At 45.2% G+C, this 23,707-nt stretch overlaps 1 long non-coding RNA gene across 2 annotated transcripts in view; it reads right to left on the bottom strand.

The window, feature by feature from the left end:
- LOC310843007 overlaps window positions 1-23,707 on the bottom strand; it is a 57,700-nt gene that overhangs the window by 10,860 nt on the left and 23,133 nt on the right. For both annotated transcript variants that reach the window (XR_014563446.1, XR_014563447.1), the window contains exon 3: window positions 17,472-17,559. This is a non-coding gene — a long non-coding RNA (uncharacterized lncRNA). The remainder of the gene's footprint in view (window positions 1-17,471; window positions 17,560-23,707) is intronic.

Raw genomic sequence — 23,707 nt, 5'->3', positions numbered from 1 at the left:
TACCTTCCTGCCGGAGCAGTACCTATTTATCTACTTGCACTTTGACGTGCTTTCAAACTGCTAGGTTGGCAGGAGCTGGGACTGAGCAACAGGAGCTCACCCCGTCGCGGGGATTCGAACCGCCGACCTTCTGATCAGCAAGCCCTAGGCTCTGTGGTTTAACACACAGCACCACCTGTGTGCTTCATGTCTTGATAGAAGCCAACAAACCACAACCTGTGGTGGTTCTTGGGCTGCTTCTCCTGCTCACACTGTGGGACAAGTGAAATAGAAGAAATCATGAATAAATGAATTTTTAATATGAATGTTACCCTAATGCATGCATTTTCCCAGTAGTAGAAAACAGGGCAAGGCTCTGCTACACACTTGAGCATCCACTGGCTTGCATAGTGCTGTCCTCACACCTCTGTTCTGGTATACAAGTGTACCTGGAGATGCAAGTAATGGAACCTTGGACGTTCTGAATAATAATAATAATTTATTTGTAGCCCGCTGATCTGACTAGGTTGCTTAAGCTACTCTGGGCAGCTTCCAGCATATACAAAAACATGGTCCTTTCCTACCTTATGATACAGAATTTTACAGGTGCATATATTATCAATCCAGTTTGATTTTTGTAATGATTTCTCCCAGTGATAACATCCTTGCCCCAACCCTTTGTATTCTTCTGAGAACTTCACCATTGCCTTCCAGCATACAAAACACAACATATGCCGGCATGGGTGTTCAGCAGAGGAGGGCACGCTAGCCGCTGTTACCCCGACATTGTCAGAATTGGTCCCTTATTCTCAACTCACTACACAATAAATGGATTACACATTTAAAAGGAGTGTATGCAATCAAGAAGAAATTTTAATTAATCACCAATAGAACTGGCTCCGTGGAAATAATGTGGCCTGACAGTTTAAGGTTTGATCAGCACATCATGGAGATTAAGAACACTTTTTGACTTGAACAGTCAGAGTCCCAGAGAGTCAGTTCAGCCTGAAATACTTTTGAAAAGCTAGTGTGCACAGATCACACAATGTCATTGTCTCTCCTAATGCTGCCATTCCACTGGGAGCCAATGCGGGGCTCTTTTAACTTCCGAGAAACCTCCCAATATCATGCTGTCCTGGTCAACACTGAAGCAACAGAGATTACAAGACATCAAACTACAGTCTTTTTATCCCATGCTCTGTGTGTATAAAACAAGGAGTCAGCTTCCCTTTGAACTACTAATTGACTGTCTGTATCAATCAGTGCCTAATCCCTTTCCTGCATACATTTAGATCTCCACAGTAACTGAGACTGGTTTTCCTCTGTTACACACAGGAAGGCACCAGGGGTGGTTGAGTGAATGGTCACAACGATGAAATCAACCAATGATCCAAATTTGAGACAGCAAAGCTAAAAACAGCTTCATTCATGGTTTGTGCTTTCGCTAGGCAAGTCAATAGCTGAAATCTTCAGATGGTTTACTCTAAGTATTTGTACGACTGTAGCACTTAAGTGTCTGTAGTATATTTGCAAGGGAGGAGGGCGGGGAGGAGACCAACTGGCCCTGCCCCTGCAATCTCATTGCCCATGCCTTCTTAGCATCCCTGTGAGGTCCAAAAAATGCCAGACGACACTGCTCTGAAATAGGCCTTCTGAATACTCTAGTGACCCAACGCCAGAGTGTGGGACTTGAGGACTGAAACTGATATATACAGTCCCTGTTGGACACTCTTGGGGCTTTGCCACTTAGTAGAAGATGCAGACAGATGCTGCAGACTCTGTTTCCTGTTTGCTTCTTATAAGGGCAGCACATCCTGTTTTGCTGCCTGAGGAGAAACAATGAATGTGCTGCCCTACACCACTACCCTGCCCCTGCCAAAGTCTCCCTTTCCTGGGTCATGTGGCAGGGACCTCAAAGCAGCGACAACGATGGAAGGTTCTGGCAAGGTCTCACGAGTGCTCATGGAGCTCTTGTGAGATCTCACCACGTTCATGAGGTCGCAAAAGATTCTAGCGAGATCTCACCAGAAGCTGCCACTGCAGGATGAGGCAGCGGGGTGGAAGGGATGTCAACAGAAGGCATTGCTTCTTGGGGTTACGCCACCAAAGATGGCTGCCTCATCCTGCCTCGTAAGCAGGCTGGCCCTGCCTACAACTTCCCGTCAATCTAACCAGCATGGACCCACTTCATATATGCACTTCCTTTGAGGCAAAGATGGTGAAAGTCCAAAGCCTTATAATGTAGCCAGCTGTTGCAGAGGAATCTGAGGAGAAATGTAATTAAAACTGTGAGAGATGTTGGCTCCTTGGGAGGAGTCTCATGAGCTTATTCCACACCCATCTGACACAGCTGAAGAGCACATAGGTCTGTCCTAAGTGCTTGCAGCCTTTATCGTATTGTATATTTTCCTTGGGGTGGACAGGGTGTTAAGGGAGCAGTAGTACCTCTGGTGAGGGGACACATTTTGCTCCTTCTGAGGTAGTTTGTCCACCTTAGGTTCACACCCTGCACTCAGCTCTCACCTGTGGCTGTCAATATGCAACAGCAGCCACAGCCCAGGAAATGGCTTCAATCGGCTAAACCAGGTGAGGGTAGCCAATGGGTCTGAAACCCTCCATGAATTAGGGATAGATTGAGCCGACGAGACCAATAGTGGGCCCAACGGTCAAGAAGGCGGTTTCTGCATGTGCTGTAGAGGGAAGTAAGGGACAGATGGGGCTTGCCCATATGGGAAGATAGCCCATCTAGGAGAAGGAAAACTCTGATGCTAAACCTCCACTGCATTGCAGGGTATCTTTAGTAGAAGAAAAGGCTAAGGAATAAACCTTACACAAATCTGGAGTGGAGTCCCTAAGATGGTTGGATGACACCTTATATGCCTCCACCTGGCCATTCCTGCAGCCAAGCTGGTGCTAAATGTATTGCTCTGCTTTCCTTTGGACCACATCAACAAGGCCGAGAAGTGGGGTCTTGTTGCCTTCATACTCACTACCCATTCCTGCACCCCAGGGAGGTTACTTTGGTGCTGCTAGGACAGTGCTTTGGTTTCACCCCCGGAAGTGCATATCAATGTCTCTCAAGACAGATGGAAGCCAACAACAAAACAATATTTTCCATGGACCTAACAAGCCAGTGATATGAAGCAAAACAAGCAATAAGCAATCTTGTCGAGCCATACAGCCAGGTCCTGTAATCCACTATGCACTAACTACTGTACCCAAATTGTAAGCAGTGATATTTTCTCATTTATCTCCTGATACAAAGATAATGTGCTTCCATCACCAAATGGTTAGGTGGTTCAGTTCAGCAGGAATTGGATTGCATCTTAATAGTAGTGATTTGGATTTTGGTCCAGAAGGTATCAGGTTGTTAGGGGGTGAGTGGCCACCACACAGGGGGCAGCTTTTTCCTCCCAGTAGGGTCCTGAGGACATCGTTGTTGTTAAGTTGTGGGTGAACATATCAGATGACACAGCTATTCTTCTAACAGCTCTTGTTTATTCACAGGCCAGAACAGAACTGAACTGAAGGGTTCAGACAGCCTGCTTATATAGAGCTCCAGTACAACGCAACTGTAACAATTTTCTAAAACTATCCAATCACTGAACGTCACTTTCGATCCCCTATTGGCATAACTATCTACAGTATCCCCCTGCTGGCCCAGGGTGAGAACTTCAGTACATAACAGTTGTGATATAATGTCCTCCCACAAAGGCCTTGAGGGCCAAATTTGCCAAAGGGTGTACTACAGCCACAGCTGGAAAAATTCACCTAAGTTGCCAATAAATCATAACGTAAGAGCTCCCCTTGAAAATTAAATCGGTTTTCACCACCCCACACCAAAATGGCAGAAAACACAGCCTCTCCACTTTCACAATTTGAGAAGGGGCTGTAAGAGTAAGGCAGAGAGGCCGTTTCAGCCCTATTTAAAGCTGTCTAAACTATAGCTGGATCGTGCCCAAATTGTGTAACATATATATAACCTTATGCTGGGAAATGTTCCTCGCTAAGAGGTAAACAGAGATGTTCCGAGAACTAATAACAAGAGGAAGATGCATAATTGATCACCAGAGACTCAGTGAGAGAAAGCAGCAAACTGCAGCAAGATTAAAGACAACAGAAGAGATATGGAATCTGGAACAGAACATAGCCTGGATTAGAATCCGCCCGAGGCTTCCTTGAGGAATGTTGGCGTTTTGCCAGTGAATTACTTTAACATGCAAAAAGGTGGATAAGCATAAATGACCTTGAGTTGCAACTCAAGTGTGGAGAGAAATGCTGTTTGTCCTCTAAGCTGTTGTGAACCCTGTAAATTGTGTGGCAAGAGAGCAGTGCCGAGGGGAAGCAAGAGGTAACAGCAGACTCCCATCCACTCGCTGCTGGGGGATGGCTAGAGAGCAGGGCCACACTTTGTGGGCCTTGAGGAAAGGCAGTTATGTGGCTAGTTAACTTTGTCTCTAGGAGAGGAATGTAGCACACTGCACTTTCATTTCTAAAAGGCTGGGGAATTGGGGGGATATTATTGGTAGTTTGGTGGTAATAATAATAATAATAATAATAATAATAATAATAATAATAATAATAATATAATATCCCAGTAATAAGGATAGCATCTTAAAAAGTAGAGACATCACCTTGCCAACAAAGGTCCGTATAGTAAAAGCTATGGTTTTCTCAGTAGTGATGTATGGAAGTGAAAGCTGGACCATAAAGAAGGCTGATCACCGAAGAATTGATGCTTTTGAATTATGGTCTGGAGGAGACTCTTGAGAGTCCCATGGACTGCAAGAAGATCAAACCTATCCATTCTGAAGGAAATCAGCCCTGAGTGCTCACTGGAAGGACAGATCCTGAAGCTGAGGCTCTAATACTTTGGCCACCTCATGAGAAGAGAAGACTCCCTGGAAAAGACCCTGATGCTGGGAAAGATGGAGGGCACAAGGAGAAGGCAATGACAGAAGACGAGATGGTTGGATAATGTTCTCAAAGCTACCAGCATGAGTTTGACCAAAGTGCGGGAGGCAGTGGAAGACAGAAGTGTCTGGCGTGCTCTGGTCCACTGGGTCACGACTAAACGACTAAACAACAACAATAATGTGGATAATGTTGTTGTTGCTGCTCCTTCTCCTAGTGGTTATCATTAGTATTAATAATAATGCTAGTAGTAGACAAGGCTTTCCCTCCCAGGCATTTCTCAGGTGGGTGCCATTGCCATTACAGTGGTACCTTGGTTCTCAAACCTAATCTGTTCCGGAAGTCTGTTCCAAAACCAAAGCATTCCAAAACCAAGGTGCACTTTCCCATAGGTAGTAATGCAAAATGGATGAATCCATTCCAGATTTTTAAAAACAACCCCTAAACCAGCAATTTAACATGAATTTTACTATCTAACAAGACCATTGATCCATAAAAATAAAGCAATAAGCAATGTACTGCAGTCACACAATCAATCAATCAATCAATCAATCAATAGCTGAACTGGGTTCCACACAGTCAAAAAAACAGAACAAAAAAGCTGCCAAAACAAAAACGCAAAATAAATAGCAAAAAAGGGCAGACCTCAGTGTAACACTCAAAATGGAGCACGTTTGGCTTCTGAAAAAAGTTTGCAAACCAGAACACTTTCTTCCAGGTTTGCAGTGTTTGAGTACCAAGGCGTTTGAGAACCAAGATACCATTGTATAAGAGAGCAAGGGAGGCATTTATGGTGAGTTCCAGCACCTCTTTTTTCGGGGGTGGGGGGGGTGGGGTGGTATAGCACTGGAATCATCATCATCATTGGAACAGACCTAACAGTAGTAGTAGTAATAATAACTGAACAGTAATGAACTTGTTGTCGTTTAGTCGTGTCCGACTCTTCGTGAGGCCATGGACCAGAGCATGCCAGGCCCTCCTGTCTTCCCCTTCATGGATCACTGCCTTGCCGTGGCGAAGGGGCTTGAATAACTCAGAGAAGCTATGAGCTATGCTGTGCCGGGCCACCCAAGACAGACAGGTCATAGTGGAGAGTTTTGACCAAACGTGATCCACCTGCAGCAGGAACTGGCAAGCCACTCCAGTATCCCTGCCAAGAAAACTCCATGGACAAAGACAACAGGCATATAAAAAGTAATGAACTACTATCCATAATTGTTCGATCCCTGTATGGGACAGCTGCATATTCCTGCATTGCAGGGGGTTGGAATATATGGTCCACAGGGTCCCTTCCAACTCTACAATTCTATGATTCAAAGTATGCAAAATGTTCACATTGGCAATTTTGTGTGACACTCTCTCTCTCTCTCTCTCTCTCTCTCTCTCTCTCTCTCTCTCTCTCTCGTGTGTTAAAAGTAGCCTAACTTTGTTGCAGCTCATCAGCTCCATGGAAGCAGAGATAAAAATGGAGCAGGGAGCAGTTGTCGACCATCTTGCAGGCGCAAGGTGGGTCCCATATTGCACAAGCCAAAACTAGAGGAAATTTAATGGCGTGAAATGCTGTCATCACTTGGAAATGGCGCTATGTGGATTTCCTATGAACAGGTGGAATTATCTTTTGGCTATCAGTCGGAATGTGGAGAGTAACTATGGAAATAAACAGAATGAATAACCCCAGAGCTGGATCAGAAAGTAAATGGGAGCCATTTCCACCTAGCAGTTGTGTTCACAGTAGTCATCGCCCTGATTTGGCAGAGCTGCTCCAAATTGGAGAGGAAAAGGTCCCGAGGGCCAAAGCAGGCAGAAGGCAGAGGAGCTTCTAACTGTATCGCAGCTGGCAGTTACAGTCCTGGAAGACCGAAGGACACTGGCCTGTGTTTGGGTTTATGAAACTTCTAATCTCCTTAGCTGCAGTGTAGAGTTGCAAAAATGATTAATGGAAACATGGAGCATGGCCAGGAAAGAACATTACAGCTCTCCATTCTGATCTAATTCATAACACAAAGCTCACCAATTCACTCAGCATGTCCAGAGCCACTGACAAAATGAGGGTGATTTGCAATATCAATGGAACATTTTACAACAGGCACCAAGTATTGGATTCTCATAAGGCTGCCAGTTTCATGGATGCAGAGAGACATAAGTGGTGGAAATGGTGGCATTCTTTTTTGTCATAAAAACAGTGCAGGAAATATCAGTGCTCGCTTTCTCCAAAGCAAATGTTCTCAAAACGAATGAGCCAGTCCTCATAACCTTGGTTGGAGTTTTCTGCCTCCTTGCACGAGATGAAGTGATCATGTGACCTGCCACCATAAACTCAGATTACACCAGTATGCCAATCCTCAGCCTCTTTTTAAAAGGTGCATGATAAGAACAACAATAATTTTGTTATTTGAACCCTGCACATCTGACTGGATTTCCCCAGCCCTTCTGGGCAGCTTCCAGCACATCTAAAAAACATAAGATGTCAAACATTAAAAACCTCCCCAAACAGGGCTTCCTTCAGATGTCTTCTAAAAGTAGTGCAGTTCTTTATCTCCTTGACATCTGATGGGAGGGCGTTCCACAGGGAGGGTGCCATTACCAAGAAGGCCCTCTGCCTGGTTCCCTGTATCCTCACTTCTTGCAGTGAGGGAACCGCCAGAAGGCCCTCGGAGGTGGACCTCAGTGTCTGGGCTGAACAATGGGAGTGGAGATGCTCGTTCACGTAGCATGTGAACAAACCCATCTTTTTTAAACTGAGCAAGTAGCTGGTCGGACCAAAGAACTGCACTGTCAAAGTACTGCACTGTTCAACTTCAGTGACCCTTTGCTTGAAGGAGAAGCACTCCAAGTCTGGTTACTGGTACAGTGGTCAATAGCTCCAGTCTAATCCCAATATCCTCCAGCTGAAATATCCAAGAGGAATTGCAACAGTAAAACTAAGATAATGAAAATGAGTTTCCAAGAAATTTAAATATTTTGTGCAGGAATGCTGAGCACAGCTCTTTTTGATCAGATTTCAGGACTGGCTGTTCCATCCAGCTGTCATATATTGTCCCTCAGGTAAATGTAATAGCAAGACAAACTCGACTACGAGCATAGGTTCCTTTGCTCTTTCATTTTTGCTGGAAGGTTTCCATCACCCCCTAGAAGGAGTCTAGGAATGCTGTGCAATAATCGTGCACAGGGGCTTTTGAAAGCTATTTTCAATTTTAAATGAAACAAAAAGTTCCAGTATGATTAAAATACCTTAGAGCAATAGAATTCTCTAGTGTATGTAAGAACTACATAAATTATTGCAAGAGAAGGTTCTGCGGACTGTTGTAGAAATTGGTCCAAAGAGGCCCTCCTGTCTCATTGCACTTCATAGAAAGCCTAGGTCCAGGCTCTGAAAGATGTACCGTATTTTCACCTTTAAGAACATCCGAAGCAACACATGAGATGAATTTAGAGGGCCCTTCTGAGACAAAGGATCCACGGGAAATCTGTGTAAAGTTAATTCCAAATAAATGAATAAAATTAACAAAATTTCTGATATGCAAGTGCAAAATAATTCTATGAATTGGAGAAATGGAGAAACCAGTGGTCTTCAAGATGTTGTTGGTTTCAGCTCCCATCACCCTTCATTGTTGACCATGCTTGCTGGTGCTGATGCAAGACAGGCTCCAAATTTCTGCTATAGGCAATATGGCTGTCATGTTCTGAACTTGGTCCTATAGCTGTTCCTTTGATAACTGCTTAATTTACCAACATCAGCTGATGACCATGCTTTGGAAAGCCTCAACTGATTATCATTGGACATTATGCTTCTGTTAAAGGAACAAGAGTAGCATGGGCTGTTTGTTTCTGATAAGCTGGCATCCCTCACAGATAGGCTTTTCCATATTAGCCTGTGTGCTTTATTCCTGAGCTGAAGTTTCTTAGGTCTCTTCCCTTTCTATTTTTCTGATATCTGAACCCTGTCATTCTTTTTGGCTTTTGCCAAATGAAGTGTTGCCTTTTGCAATGTTGCCAACCCACCCTCCCTCCCTCCCCCATCACGTGAAACCACCCAGAACTATTGGGTTGTGGTCTAATCTCCATTTCAATGCAAGCTGCAAGATGTTACAGTCTTGGCATGCTAAGCTCCAGCTGCAATTCGGATCAAAGAGCAGCTGAAATTAATGGTACAGAGAGCATAACTGTAAGAGCAGTCAGGTGTTTTTATAAGTGAAATGAGTCCTCAAAAGCGAAAGAGGAAACAAACAGATGAAACAGACTAGTCTCGATAGATATATTTATGAACGGACTTGGAATTGTCAACTCTTCCCTATTTAGTACAATAAAGTAATGGGATGTTAAAAACAGTGTAGCCTTTGATGAGGCAGGACTGTGCACGATATGGTGTTTTATTGCAGACCAGCAGCCCTGGAAGTCATTTGGCTTGCCTCGATTTTATGGGAGCTGAGCAGGCAACTTGGTGTTAACAGAATGGTTCTTGAACAATAGGAGTTTCTGGGGAAGGTTTCCAGGACAAGCAACATCCTGTTAAGGAAATATGAATGGACCAGAGGAGTACCAGAGAGGTCCAAGGAAGAGTCTACTAAGTGCTGGTGGCAGGATAGGGTGGAAGAAGGTTGGTTCTGGATCTCTCATATGGTTCTTCTAATAAGCCTCATGTCTATGTAACTCGTGAAAATGGTAAAGTGGCTTATCAGGAACATGGTGGCTAAGGTCTCGTGTTATTTGTCTCTGATGAGATAGAAGCACTTCCCCAAAGTCACATTTTAGCATCTTAAAAGGTAAAGGTAAAGGGACCCCTGACCATTAGGTCCAGTCGTGACCGACTCTGGGGTTGCGGCGCTCATCTCGCTTTATTAGCCGAGGGAGCCAGCGTACAGCTTCTGAGTCATGTGGCCAGCATGTCTAAGTTGCTTCTAGTGAACCAGAGTAGTGAATGAAACACTGTTTACCTTCCTGCCTGAGCGGTACCTATTTATCTACTTGCACTTTGATGTGCTTTCGAACTGCTAGGTTGGCAGGAGCTGGGACCGAGCAATGGGAGCTCACCCCTTCAGGGGGATTCGAATCGCTGACCTTCTGATCAGCAAGCCCTAGGCTCTGTGGTTTAACCCACAGCGCCACCCGCGTCCTTTAGCATCTTAATTATCTATATATTTAAACTGGATTGTTTCTTAAAAACCCCACAGCAATCAGATAATTTCAAAATGCATGTCACAAAATGGTGTGATGGTATAATTCAGTGTTTCCCAAACTTGCATCTCCAGCTGTTTTTGGACTACAATTCTCACCATCCCTAGCTAGCAAGTGGTCAGGGATAATGGGAATTGTAGTCCGAAAACAGCTAGAGACCCAAGTTTGGAAAACACTGATGTAATACCTCCCAAACCAGGGATGTACAGTGGTACCTCCGGTTGCAGATGGGATCCGTTCCTGAGGTCCGGTTGGATCCTGAGGTTTCCACAACCTGAGGACAGCTTCTGCGCATGTGCGTGTGGCGAAACCCAGTCAAATACTTACAGGTTTTCCGCTTTTGCATCCTGAAGTTTATGTAACCAGAGGGTTATGTAATCAGAGGTACTACTGTATTTACAAAACTTCTCCAAAACAAAAAGGTTACATTTATCTGGCTGGTGAAGTATTTTAGAAGGCTTCAGAATTAACGCCTGCGGTGAGGAATTCCATTAGCCATGCAGAGAAATCACTCCACATATTTATTCAGAAGTAAGCCCTCACTGAGTTCAATTATTCCTGGGTATAGAATGGGATTTATTTATTTAATTTTCCTTACGTTTACATCCTCTCTTTCATCCATCTTGGAACCCAAAGTGGTACACAAGTGATGGCCTCCTTTGCCTGAAGACCATGCACCAGGCTGCGGCCAAAATGGTCAAAAACCTTTAATGTACACTTAGTTGGGATATTTCAGAGTAAAACCATGGAATCCAATGAACCAGAGTTTCTGAAACATGTTGCTAGGTGGCAACTCCCATCATTCCTGACCACTGCCCATGCTCTGACTGCGTCTGATGGGAGTTGGAGTCCAGCCACATGTGGAGGTCAACATGTCCCTCACCCTTGATTTACCTCCTGCCACTTCCAGTAAACAAACAGACTCTGTTCAGGTAGCGGCTGTCTCTCATAACTGCAACATGTGTCCCAAAGGCAGAAATGACTGCACATAAAAGTATCGGACACAGGTGTCGGGGTGTCAAAGATCATTCCCTGCTTGTACGCTCCACAAGGATGCAGACAAATGTGTGAAACAGGCCGGGGGGACTTGGCAAAAGTCATTCAATGTGGGTGCTTGTATCGGTGACCCCCCCCCCAGGTCACAGGTTGCTTTTGGTGCTGTACCAGATTAAATCCCCGCCTTCTGCAGTTAACAAAATAACCCGCGGCATGCTGAAAGAATGCCTGTGCATCTGAATGTTATTTAAAACAAGAGCACCAAACAATCACTCTGGATCAATTAAATTAAGGACCAGATTCTCAGAATCAAGTGTTAATAATGAGTGTTCTTTCCTCTTTTTTTCCTTTTGTTAAGTGCAGTGCAGGGTGGTAGTGATTCAGAGAGATTATAGCTGAGGAGCAGTGGTGGCTGGTGCTCATTGAAATTGGTAGGGCTGAAGGCAGGGAGACAAACAGCAGGTGGCGCCGGAACCAACGGCAGGCAAAGCCCACTAATTCTTTGTCCTCATCCTTCTTCCTGCTGAGTTCTGCTAGAGCAGGGGTCAGCACCCTTTTACAGCCGAGGGCCAGTCCACCGTCCCTCAGACCATGTGGTAGGCCAGACTATTTTTTTGGGGGGGGGGGAATGAACAAATTCCTATGCCCCACAAAAAACCCAGAGATGCTTTTTAAATAAAAACACACATTCTACTCATGTAAAATCAACTGATTCCTGGACCATCCGCGGGCCAGATTGAGAAGGCAATTGGGCCGCATCTGGCCCCCGGGCCTTAGGTTGCCTATCCCTGTTCTAGAACAACACTGAGGCTTAGGACGAGGAAGTTGACAAGGGATGCTTCTCTGTGGAATGGCTTTAACTAAGAAAGTGAGTGGTAGCTGAGTTTGGTGGGGGCAATGCCTCATTTGCTATCATGCACCAACCTCCACTGCTGGGGAGGGAAGGGTATTTTTTAAAAATTAAAAAATCCCTTTTTGAGAGAGAAATTGTATTTTTCGCTCTATAAGACGCACCAGACCACAAGATGCACTTAGTTTTTGGAGGAGGAAAACAAGAAAAAATATATTCTGAATCCCAGAAACCAGAACAGCAAGAGGGATCGCTGCGCAGTGAAAGCAGCAATCCCTCTTGCTGTTCTGGCTTCTGGGATAGCTGCGCAGCCTGCATTCGCTCCATAAGACGCACACACATTTCCCCTTACTTTTTAGGAGGGGAAAAGTGAGTCTTATAGAGCAAAAAATACAGTATATTGAAATGCAAACACTTTGTTTTCATGCCCCAGCTGTTTTCTTTAGCAAAAAATGTCCTGTTTGCCAGGGCAAGGAACAGCTTGCATTCATTATTCGATGGCAGGGAAGTTTTGACTAGCACTGAAGTTGCTTCTCTTCGAAGGGGAGAGAAAGTAGTTCAACACAAGTTCACAGAGCTGCATTAATTGGCTTCCGGGACACTTGCTAAAAAATTGTTATGTTCAGAAACGTTACTATGATTTTTTAGTTAGTCACTCAGTGTGTGCCACAACTCTACAATTCTATGATTCTATGCTTTTTGACCACCACCTAGTAGCACTGGCATTGGACAAGCTTTGGGCAAACTAATGCCAGTGTCCTGGAAGAAGCAATGATCACCAGTGTCAAAGCAATGATTCTTCAACATCAGCTTCATTGGACTGGTCATGTTGTTCGGATGCCTGATTATTGTCTTCCAAAGCAACTACTCTATTCCAAACTTAAAGATGGAAAGCATAATGCTGGTGGTCAACAAAAAAGGTTTAAAGATCTCTTAAGACACATCTTTAAAAATGTAGTCTAAACACCAACAACTGGGAAACACTGGCCTGCAACCGTTCCAATTGGAGAACAGCCTTTACCAAAGGTGTCATGGACTTTGAAGACGCTCAAACTCAGGACAAACGGGAGAAATGTGCTAAGAGGAAGGCATGTTTGGCAAACTCTCACTGTGATCAACTCCCAACCAGAAACCTTTGTCCCTACTGTGGAAAGATGTGTGGATCCAGAATTGACCTCCATGGTCACTTACGGACTCACCGTGAAGACCATGCTAATAGAAGACAATCTTACTCGGCTTGATTTCATATCTCCCTGTGCAGTGGTACCTTGGGTTAAGAACTTAATTCGTTCTGGAGGTCTGTTCTTAACCTGAAACTGTTCTTAACCTGAGGTTTCACTTTAGCTAATGGGGCATCCCACTGCCACCGCACCACCGGAGCACGACTTTTGTTCTCATCCTGAATCAAAGTTCTTAACATGAGGTACTATTTCTGGGTTAGCGGAATCTGTAACCTGAAGCGTCTGTAACCCGAGGTACCAATGTATTATACTAATGTTTCCAAACGGTAATAAAGTACAAATAAATGCATAAATATGTATGGTGGTTTATCTTTGCAAATTAGATTTCTCTTGTAAAGCTTGTATACTATAAAAGCCTGTATACTATATAAAAATTGACATTTATTGAAAATACTGTTTTTTCTTCTTACAGTGGAGAACGAAGAAGGATTTTTCCATGGAGGGTACTGCTAAAACATATAAACCCTGTGTTCTTTATTTCATAAGCCCCAGGTTTGTTGTGTAATTAAAATAGAAATTTTGGGTTGTGTATGCAAACTGAAAGGCAGTTTTCAGCTTTTCTTTCCATTACCTAATGTCAAGTCACTAAAATACGTTTTTCTTCACTGGATCAAATTTTTGCTACATGGAATAATTATTTTGATGTTATAGACTGGCATACTCTTTGGTCTTCTGTAAATTGTATAATGAAGAAAGAACCAGGTGCTTGTAGCATTAAACATATTGAACAATGATAGTCACCTGATTTGATAATTCCTACTTTGGCCACTCTTTCAGTGTCAACAGTTATTCAGTAACCACTGTTCACCACCCACTGGCTGGTTTTTCGTTTCAGTTTTTTATTATTATTTTAAAAAGAGGTCCACTTTATTCAAAGAATATGCATGTCACCCAAGCATAAACCTTTCCCCCTAAATTTTTATTGACTTCTAAAAACAACAACTGGAATATCCTCCCTCTCCTTTTCCCCAAACCCAAAGGCATAGCTCAGATGCAAACAATAATATCAATATGAAGGAAAATATTAACAACCATATATTACAGAATGCGTCAGATACAGTTTGTCCTAGAGTCATTGTTCATTTGCTGGATGAATAGCCACCAGACTGCCATGAATGTGTCTCCTTTCTTTTGCCACACAGGTTTTGTGTGTGTGTGTGTGTGTGTGTGTGTGTGAAAGAGAGAGAGAGAGAGAGAGTTTTCCAGAAAGTGTTATGCTCCAGATTATGCCACTGATGTACATTTGGCTTCTTTCCAATTTCTAGCTATTAGTATTCAAGCTATTAGTATTAAGAAGCAACCAGTTAAGCATTTGTATACAGTACATTCACAACTTGCACACATTTAACTTGTGTGCATTTAGTTTTATACACTTGACAAAGTTAAAAAGAAAAAGAAAGGGGGAAGGTGGGGGGGGGGAGAGGCTGTAGCAACCACCATTGCACCCAATGTGCTTTGACCAGTGCTTTTTTTCCCCTTTAAAAATGTTTCTCTCATTTTGACTCAAGAAAATCACCATTTTATAGTTCAAATCGAGAAAAATAAATGCAGCAAATGGCCCAAAGTACAAAGAACATGTATTACTCATATTGAGGTCAAACTTTCATCAGTAAAACAGCCCACATCCACATTCTACACTGCTTCACACATTAAACGCTTGCTTCCATCTGAGACTCAGGAAACAGTGGGAAAGGAAATGAAGCCACCATTGGCGGTGGTAACAACAAAACTGACCAATCACAGTGCTAGATTCCAACTCCTACTTCACACATTAAACGCCCGCTTCCATCTGAGACTCAGGAAACACCATGACAGGAAATGTGGCCGATTCACCATGCTAGAGAAGAAACTATTTTTAAAAAATTAGTTTCTTCTCCCGTTAGATTCACAAAATATTTAGGGGTATGTGTACCCCTGCGTCTCCCCAGAAAAAAACCACACTGGTTTTGACTATATGTGATTTTGACTTTAGGCACTATCCCCAGAATGCATAAGTTGCACTCGATATGAGAAGCAGATATAGGGGAAGTGTTGATTGCAGTGCAGTGAATGCCAGTTATGCAATAGTGTTCTATTCTTTGTAAATCTTCTGCCAGAGCTGTTCCGTTTACTCTGAAGGAATAAGTACTGCTGAGGAAGCAGATGGAAGGAAGCTTTTCTCCATATTGGGATCACTGAATGCTTAAAATTGAAGACATGTTTGCGGGCATGTGTGTGTCCGCATGTGTATGGGAGTTTGTACCTTGAACACTTTTGGAAATACTATTAAAAACATGAATTTAAACACCCCAGAAGTTAATTATTTTATTAGCAACAACAAGGGACCTTATTCTACATGAGATGATGTTCTCTAATTTTCCATCTCCCCCACTCTCTTTTAATCCATAACTGCTGGTGGAATATTATTCAAACATGGACTATGTATTTTCTCCAGTATAGTAAATTAACTTGAGAAGGTTGACAGCTCTTGTTTCTGTTTACCACACAAATAGTATTAATAGTGGAGTTGCATGAAATAAATGTCAGGTTGTGGGACTATTTATCGGAGCTGAGGAACCTCTCCTGTTACAGAAGGTGCAGGATAACTAAGCACTGTTGCTGGTCATCAAAGGAACATAGTTCTAACACTCTGTGTGGTTCCATATAATTCCATAGTAGACCTAATATGCCAGTGTCCCTGTGGGATAAATCAGCCTCATATAACCAACATACTTAACTTTAATGCACTCTGTGGTTAAGTCCACAGAGTCTTGCCAGGCTTAGCTAGGTCACACCGTCTCACCTTGGGAAGAAGGCTTACCAAACTCTTTGTCCTCTCACTTCCACCATATGAACCCTAGCAGGAAGTCTAAGCAGGATGCTCCAAATTTAGACCATATGGCTTAAGCATGCCATTTTTGCCTTTCTATTCAAATAATTTAGAAACTCTTACAATTTTTGGAATCTAAGTTAAACTGTCTGTCTTTTCTTGCTGCTGTATGAAACGACACATGAATCTACCTTTGAAGAGTTTGTAAATCAATCATTTTTAACTTACTAAACATGTGGTCTCTTTCTATGCTAAGGGAAGTGGGGAACTTTGGAAGGAATTTAGAAAGGGATATTACAATGGTCTAACAGGCTATATTTCCATGCTCTACTTTGCTGCATGTTTTGTAATTTTAAATCTCTGCTGGGGCTCACAAACCAAAGAGTATGTACCCCAAACCTGGACCTAGGAATCCAGGGAATTATAATTTTATATTTTACATACTATATTATCTTTTTAAATGAAAATACAAAAACCAGCATCCTGCATACAGCTTGTGAAAAACAAAAACAATGAAGGAGTGTCCCCACTCAGAAGAAGAAGACCACACTGTAATGAACACTAATGCTGGGATTGGAAGTCTGTGGCTGACACTTATTGTTGAACTCAAACTCCCATTAGTGGGTTAGGAGAGCCACGGGGTGGAATTCATATCTGGTAACCAATGTGCCCCTTTGGTTTCAGATAGTACATGGGTAAAAAGGTAAAGGTAAAGGGACCCCTGACCATTAGGTCCAGTCATGGCCGATTCTGGGGTTGCGGCACTCATTTAACTTTATTGGCCGAGGGAGCCGGCGTACAGCTTCCGGGTCATGTGGCCAGCATGACTAAGCTGCTTCTGGAGTATCAGAGCAGCGCACGGAAATGCCATTTACCTTCCCGCCAGAGTGGTACCTATTTATCTACTTGCACTTTGACGTGCTTCAAACTGCTAGGTTGGAAGGAGCAGGGACTGAGAAACCGGGAGCTCACCGGAGCAGGGATTTGAACCACCAACCTTCTGATCGGCAATTCCTAGGTGCTGTGGTTTAACCCACAGTGCCACCCTCAGTTCATGGGTAGATGAGTCTAAAAAGCCTAGCACACAAATTTTCATGGCCCTCTAGCAGCTATGGTGGTTCATTTACCGAAAGTAATGTATTTAGTATTAACTCTGGAAGTGTATACTCAATTCTGACCAAACTAAGCCCCCTAGAGCAAAATCATCCTTGGAAGCCTACTTTGGTCAAGGAGAATTAACAGGGGCACATTTCCCCTGTCTCTCTCAACACAGGTCACCATATAGGGCAAGCAAATTGAAATAGATCTAGAAAATCAGTTTCCTCCAAGAGCACCTAGCAGGGGGAAGTAAGAGATGAGTGACTCAGGTATGAATTGTAATGGGTCATGTGTTTACTCATTGGCAGAAAGGGTAAAGGTGAAGATGCAGTGATGCTGTCTCCTGCTTTTTCCTCCCAGACAGATGGCAAAGCAGGAAAAGGTCGATAACTTTGTTAGACAAACTCACCAATATTCTTTTCCTTGCTGTCTCTTATCTGTTGTTCATTCCATCCTTCCCTGGAGTGGGTTCATCAAGCACAGATAGACATCAGCAGCTGAAAATCAGATTTAGAGGTCAAAATATGTCCAGTCTTTCTCAATGTACAAGATGTTTTCCCCTTTATTTCCAGCACTTTATTTCCCCTTTATGTTTTTAAAATTGCATCACCTCATTCTTTCACTGTCTTTTGTAGGAAATAATAGACCTTTGCTATCCCAATGAGATAGCATAGAAGCATGAGTCCGTTTGCGGCAGGTACCTTCCATGCAACTCATTTTAATACATCGAAATGGGCAGCTATTCCAGTAGCTTTTAAAAGAGCCAACAGTACCAAATATTGATCACATCCAGATGCCCAACCATGGGAGATTTGTCCCCCCTCTATTGTTAACGAATTCCAAAAGAGCAGTTACAGATAGGTAGCCGTGTTGGTCTGCCATAGTCAAAACAAAAAAAATTCCTTCCAGTAGCACCTTAAAGACCAACTAACTTAGTTCTTGGTATGAGCTTTCGTGTGCATGCACACTTCTTCAGATCTGAAGAAGTGTGCATGCACACGAAAGCTCATACCAAGAAAGCGTGTTCTCCCTAACAGAGAGCACGTGTTGCGGTTGGGAAAACAAGCCACCCTGCGGTGAATGGGGTTTTCTAGAACCAAAGCCTTTAAGGGGTTAAAATTGGATTGCTGGGGATTTTTGATTGTTGCCAATTTGGAGGAGGGGTCATTAGTCTATAAATACAGGGGACGGACGTTCGGACGTCCTCTTGGCTGATTTACACTGGATCAGGAGAGACGGTTGTATTGCTGAGCTTATTGTTTTCTACTTTCGATTCCTTGGGCCTAGACTTAAAATCTCCCCCCCCCCTTTTTCCTTTCTTTTCTGTTATTTTCGTGCTGCTCCATAATTGAATTTCCCCTTCCTAAGTAACCCCCTTTTCCTCCCCCTCCCATTCCCCCCCATCTCGTGTACCCCTTATCGAACAAATTGTTTAATATTTAATTGTATCGGTTGCCATTATTTTAATTTTAGGATAATTTAACGCCTAGGCCTGAGGGTGGGCACCCCCCCCCCCGGCTTGGGGCCTTCCCCAGGGGCTCGGCGGCCCGTTCCGCGAGCGGCGGCCGCTGCCGGTTAGCCAGGCTAAAGCCTGGGCTGAAGCAGGAGGCCCGCAGCGAGCCGCTTAGGCATCGCGTAAACTTTGGGGGTGTTCTTACCTTAGCGGTTATTTTGGCGCCGGGGGCTCGAAGGTGCTTGGATCGGCCCGTAAATCAGGGCCGCAGCGGCGCCCACCTTTTCAAGGCCCCTCCGCGGGTCTGGGGTTGCGGGGGAAGTCGCTTCGGGGGATTCCCTTCGCCCAGGTTTTCGGCCGCTTGCCGCGTGAACGCGGGCGGCCGCGCTGTTCAGGGGCGGCGGCGGCTGTAGCGCGGCCGAGCTAGCGGCGGCAGGGCCGTGGACGGGGCCTAGCGGGCCAGGCCGCCCCCCCTTTTTAACTTGGGGATCGTTTTCCCCGGGCCTGGGGCTGCGGCTCGTTGTTGCGCCCGACATTTTTCTGCCGCTCCTTGTTGCGCTCAGGCGGGGGAGGAGTTTTCCCGACGCTGATTTTCCCTGCTCGCCCTCTGGTGGCCACGCAGGGTTATTGCAGCTGAGCTGTGTGCCGGGGCTCCCCCTGGTGGCGCGGCTTGCTGCTGCACCTTCCCTGGTTGAGTTTCGGCCTAGCTGGCGCCCCCCGCTGGCCTGACTCAGGAAGTGCAGTTGTTTTAATTTACTTTTAAGTTTAGTTCATTTGGTTGTTTGAAATACTTAATAAATGAAATAAGGAAATAACAAATAAATAAATAACAAATAAATAAATAAATAGGATAATAATTTATTAGATTTAATAATACTAATACTAATAATAATAATAATATTAAATAAATAAATAAATAAATAAATAAATAAAAAATTATTATAAATAATTTAATACATAGGACAATAATAATATAAATATAATAGTGAAATTGATTGACGGTCATTTGATTGTTGTATTGATTCTGAATAGCAGGGATGGCTCCGAAGAGAGTTGCTGCCCACCCCGGCTCAGCTTCCACGTCAAAACGGCCTATTAGAGGCCCATCGCAGGCACTTCGTTCCCCTACACCGAGTCAACCAGTGGGGCGGGTGCAATCTTTGGTGGCAAGTATGGCCGGCGACCCGGCAGCCTTATCTCGCTTTGCAGCCGAAATGGATGGTTTCCTTCAACATTGCTCCACCCAACCTTCTGTGTCTGGAAGGCCGCCTCATCCCGCAAGGGCGCCGTCTCCAATTTCACCGTCATCTAGTGAAGATGGGAGAAGAGGGTCAAGGGGTTCGATGGTGGATCAGCAGTTCACCCAGCCCCGTGACTTACCTGTTGTTCGTCGCCACTCACGGAGGGCAGGTCATTCCTCCGGGAGGGTTTCAGGGCGTAGGAACCCCTCGGCTTCTTCCGCCAGACGAAGTGCGATGGCCCAGCCTCCGGATGAGGTGGCGTCGGGTTCCGGCCTCTCACCTGTTGTCTCTCCTCAAGCTTCTGCAGGTGTATCCCAACGGAGCCCTGATTCTGAGTCTTCTATTGAAGACAGCTTACCAGTTCCTCATAGGAAATCTTCGGGCGGAAGACGTCGCCGCAGAAGGTCCTCACGGAAGCATGCCAAGCGGAGGAGGGGTGATTCTTCTTCTTCGTATACTGGTACGTCCTCCTCCAGCTCTGATGATGAGTCTGGTAGCTCAATGCAGCTTTACTGGGGTTTTGGCGAATCGGCCTCGGGGCTGCCACGGTGGGCTTGGGAACGGAGGGCCAACTCACATCGGGCGAAGTATGGGGCTGTCCAAGAATGTAAGGGCGGTGCTTTGGTACCTGACGTGAAAGTCTCTACCAATTCGGCCAGAGACATCATTCCAGGTTTGCATTTGTCGTCCAAACTGCGGTCTAGGATTCTGAACGGCCGTTATGTTGACATCTTTGACTTAGTTCCACCTTCGGAGGATCAGGAGAAAGGGACGTCTAGAAAACGCCCGGGTGCCTCCACTATAGACAGAACATTCGAACATTGGCTTGATTGTTTCCAGGTCTTCGCTGGTGTAGTCGTGGCGGCTTACCCTCGGAGATCTCTTCATTTGATAGTTTATCTGTCTATTGTTCGCTCCGCTTTCAACAAAGCTGGTGAAAGTGCTGCGATCAAATATGATGAGAACTTCAGGCGCCGCGCTGCCAAGATCCCCTCAGCCCGCTGGGATCGTAAGGATCTCGATGTCTGGACTACTCACGTAGCTCCACTCATTGATAAAAAGGTTCCGGAGCATCAAAAACTGAGGTCTTCGGCATTTAGATTTAGCCGTCGCCTGATTTGCTGGGATTTTAATAAGGGCTCCTGTCAGCGCCAGGGGTGCAAATATACTCACACATGCGAAAAATGCAATGGTTCGCATCCAGCTTCTTCTTGTTTTGTGGGGCGGCGGCCCTTTCGTGGGGGAAAGGGGGGTTCTCAACAACCCCCCAAGCAAAACACCCCCCTCCCTTCAACCTCTGGGACAGGAAAATAACGTACTGACCTCCTTGGCTCATACTCCTGTCCGTGTATCAGTCCTGCAAAGTTGGTTGAAGTTCTACCCTAATAGGGACGCCGCATCTTATTTGAGTGATGGGTTTTCTGTTGGTTTTCGGATTCCGGTAGCCATGTCTCCCGTGGCACGGAATCCTTCTAACCAAAAATCGGTGCGCGAGCTACCTGAGGTTGCCCGCAAGAAGATTGCAAAAGAGGTGGCTATGCATCGTATGGCTGGTCCTTTTGGCGATCCCCCCTTTCATAATTTGCACGTATCCCCATTGGGCATCGTGCCAAAGAAAGCCCCAGGTGAATTTCGTTTAATTCATAATTTGTCACATCCCAAGGGTACTTCAGTCAATGACGTTATTCCTCCGGAGCTTTGCTCCGTAAAATATGCGTCCCTTGATCAGGCGATCAAGATGATTCGGAAGTTCGGCCACGCTGCCCTTTTGGCAAAATGCGATATTGAATCTGCTTTTCGCCTTTTGCCGATTCATCCACAGGACTTTTGGCTACTGGGTTTTCAGTTTGAGGATAATTATTATTTCGATAAAGCCATGCCTATGGGATGTTCAATAGCGTGTGCCGCTTTTGAATCTTTTGGTACATTTTTGGAGTGGGCCCTCAAGTTTAGAACCGGTCTGGGCGGGGTCACTCATTATTTGGATGATTTTTTATTGGCCTCGGCTTGTGATACCGGCAATTGCTCGGTGCTGTTACAAGCCTTTGCCGATCTTACGCAGGAACTTGGCGTTCCGCTTGCTTCGGAAAAGACTGAAGGTCCCTCGACGCGGATTACTTACCTGGGTATCCTTTTGGATACGGTCGCGCAAACTTCTAGTTTGCCAAATGACAAGCTGGTGGCTTTGAGGAAGGTAATAGAGGAATTGCTCCCTCTAAAAAAGGTGTCCCTTAGGCAACTCCAGTCGCTTTTGGGACACCTGAATTTCGCATGCAGAGTGGTGGCTCCTGGGCGCTCCTTCTGGTCACGCCTGGCTCGACTCACCGCTGGTTTGAGGGCTCCACATCATCGAGTGCGCCTCTCTACAGAGGTGAGGGCTGATCTTCACATCTGGCTGGAGTTCCTGGAGGACTTCAACGGGGTGTCTCTGTGGCAAGACACATTGAACTTGCATAATGATTTTCAGGTCCAATCGGATGCTGCGGGTTCCCTGGGCTTCGGGCTTTACTGGAAAGGTCGGTGGTGCGCCATGCGTTGGCCGCCTGGCTGGCAGGGAGGAGAGATAACGCGGGACCTAACTTTTCTTGAGTTTTTTCCCATTGCAGTGGCAGTGCATTTATGGGTCGAGGAGTTCAGGAACCGGCGTGTCTGCTTCTGGACCGACAACCAGGCGGTAGTGGCTGTGCTGGCCAGGTTGTCGTCACGCTCCCGCAGGGTGTCGGCCCTTTTGCGGGCCTTTGTGTTGCATTGTTTACGTTGCAATATAGTGTTTTCTGCACGTTTTATTCCGGGGGTGTCTAACGAAATTGCTGATGCTCTGTCCCGTTTTCAGATGGAGCGGTTCAGACTCCTGGTTCCAGAGGCACGAATACATCCGGAATATTTCCCGGATCATCTCTGGAACCTTGGCAGCAATTAGTTTTGCAGGGAGTAGCGGCGTCTGTTTCCTCTTCTACCCTTAGATCTTATACAAAGGCCTGGTCTGATTTTTTGGATTTTATGCGTCAGTCAGCCTGCGAGCTAGTGGGGGTCCCTCCCACCTCCTCGCAGGTTTGAGTTATTTGGCGCATTTATTTCAATTGGGGCATGCAGCTAAGACTATTAGGATTCAGGCAGCTGCTATAGCATTTTTCAGTAAGACATTTTTTGACAAAGATCCGTGCGCAAAGTTTATTGTGCGCAAGGCCCTTGAGGGTTGGGGTAAACTCCGTCCCGCCCAACCTGCGACCCGCAGCCCCATCTCTTTTGATTTATTGAGCGGTATGCGCAGGAAGTTACGGGAGGTGTGCTGGTCGGGGTACGAGGCTCGCCTTTTTTCGGCTGCCTTCTCTATTGCCTTTTTTGGAGCTTTGAGAGTGGGTGAATTAGTGGTGGAGATCCACAAGGACAGTCGTTCAAGGGGCCTATTGCTCCAGGATGTGCAATTATTACCTGCTGAATTGCGAATTACAGTTAGGAATTCCAAAACGGATCAGTCGGGTAGGGGTGCCCTCATTCGTCTTCCGGCTACGGGAGAAGCTGGCCCTTGCCCCGTAAAGGATGTCACTAAGTATTTGGCAGTGCGCAACCCAGGGGATGGGCCGTTGCTCAGGCATGAGAATGGGTTGCCGTTGGCAAGACATCAGTTTGCAAAAGTGATGCGCAAGGCAATTCTGGCTTGTGGTGGCACAGCTTATGGGTTTGCCCCCCATTCCTTCAGGATAGGGGCTGCGACGATGGCTGCGCACTGGGGGCTGTCGGCCGCTAAAATTAAAAATCTGGGTCGTTGGAAATCAAATGCGTATAGAGGTTATGTCCGCTAACAGTATGGTTTCTTACATTTGTTTTGCTTTGTTTACCTCAGGTTTAGCGATTGTCCGAGTGTGGATGATTGGGCACAGTATTGTCCATTGGGCTGGTGTCGCAGCACGACAGTCCGGATTGGGTCCTGGTCTCGGCCTTCCTCCACAT

Source organism: Podarcis gaigeae (assembly GCF_964106915.1).
Source record: "Podarcis gaigeae genome assembly, chromosome: 4".
Lineage (NCBI taxonomy): Eukaryota > Metazoa > Chordata > Lepidosauria > Squamata > Lacertidae > Podarcis > Podarcis gaigeae.
Note: the sequence above shows the minus strand (reverse complement) of the source record. Positions and strands in the feature narration are given on the sequence as shown.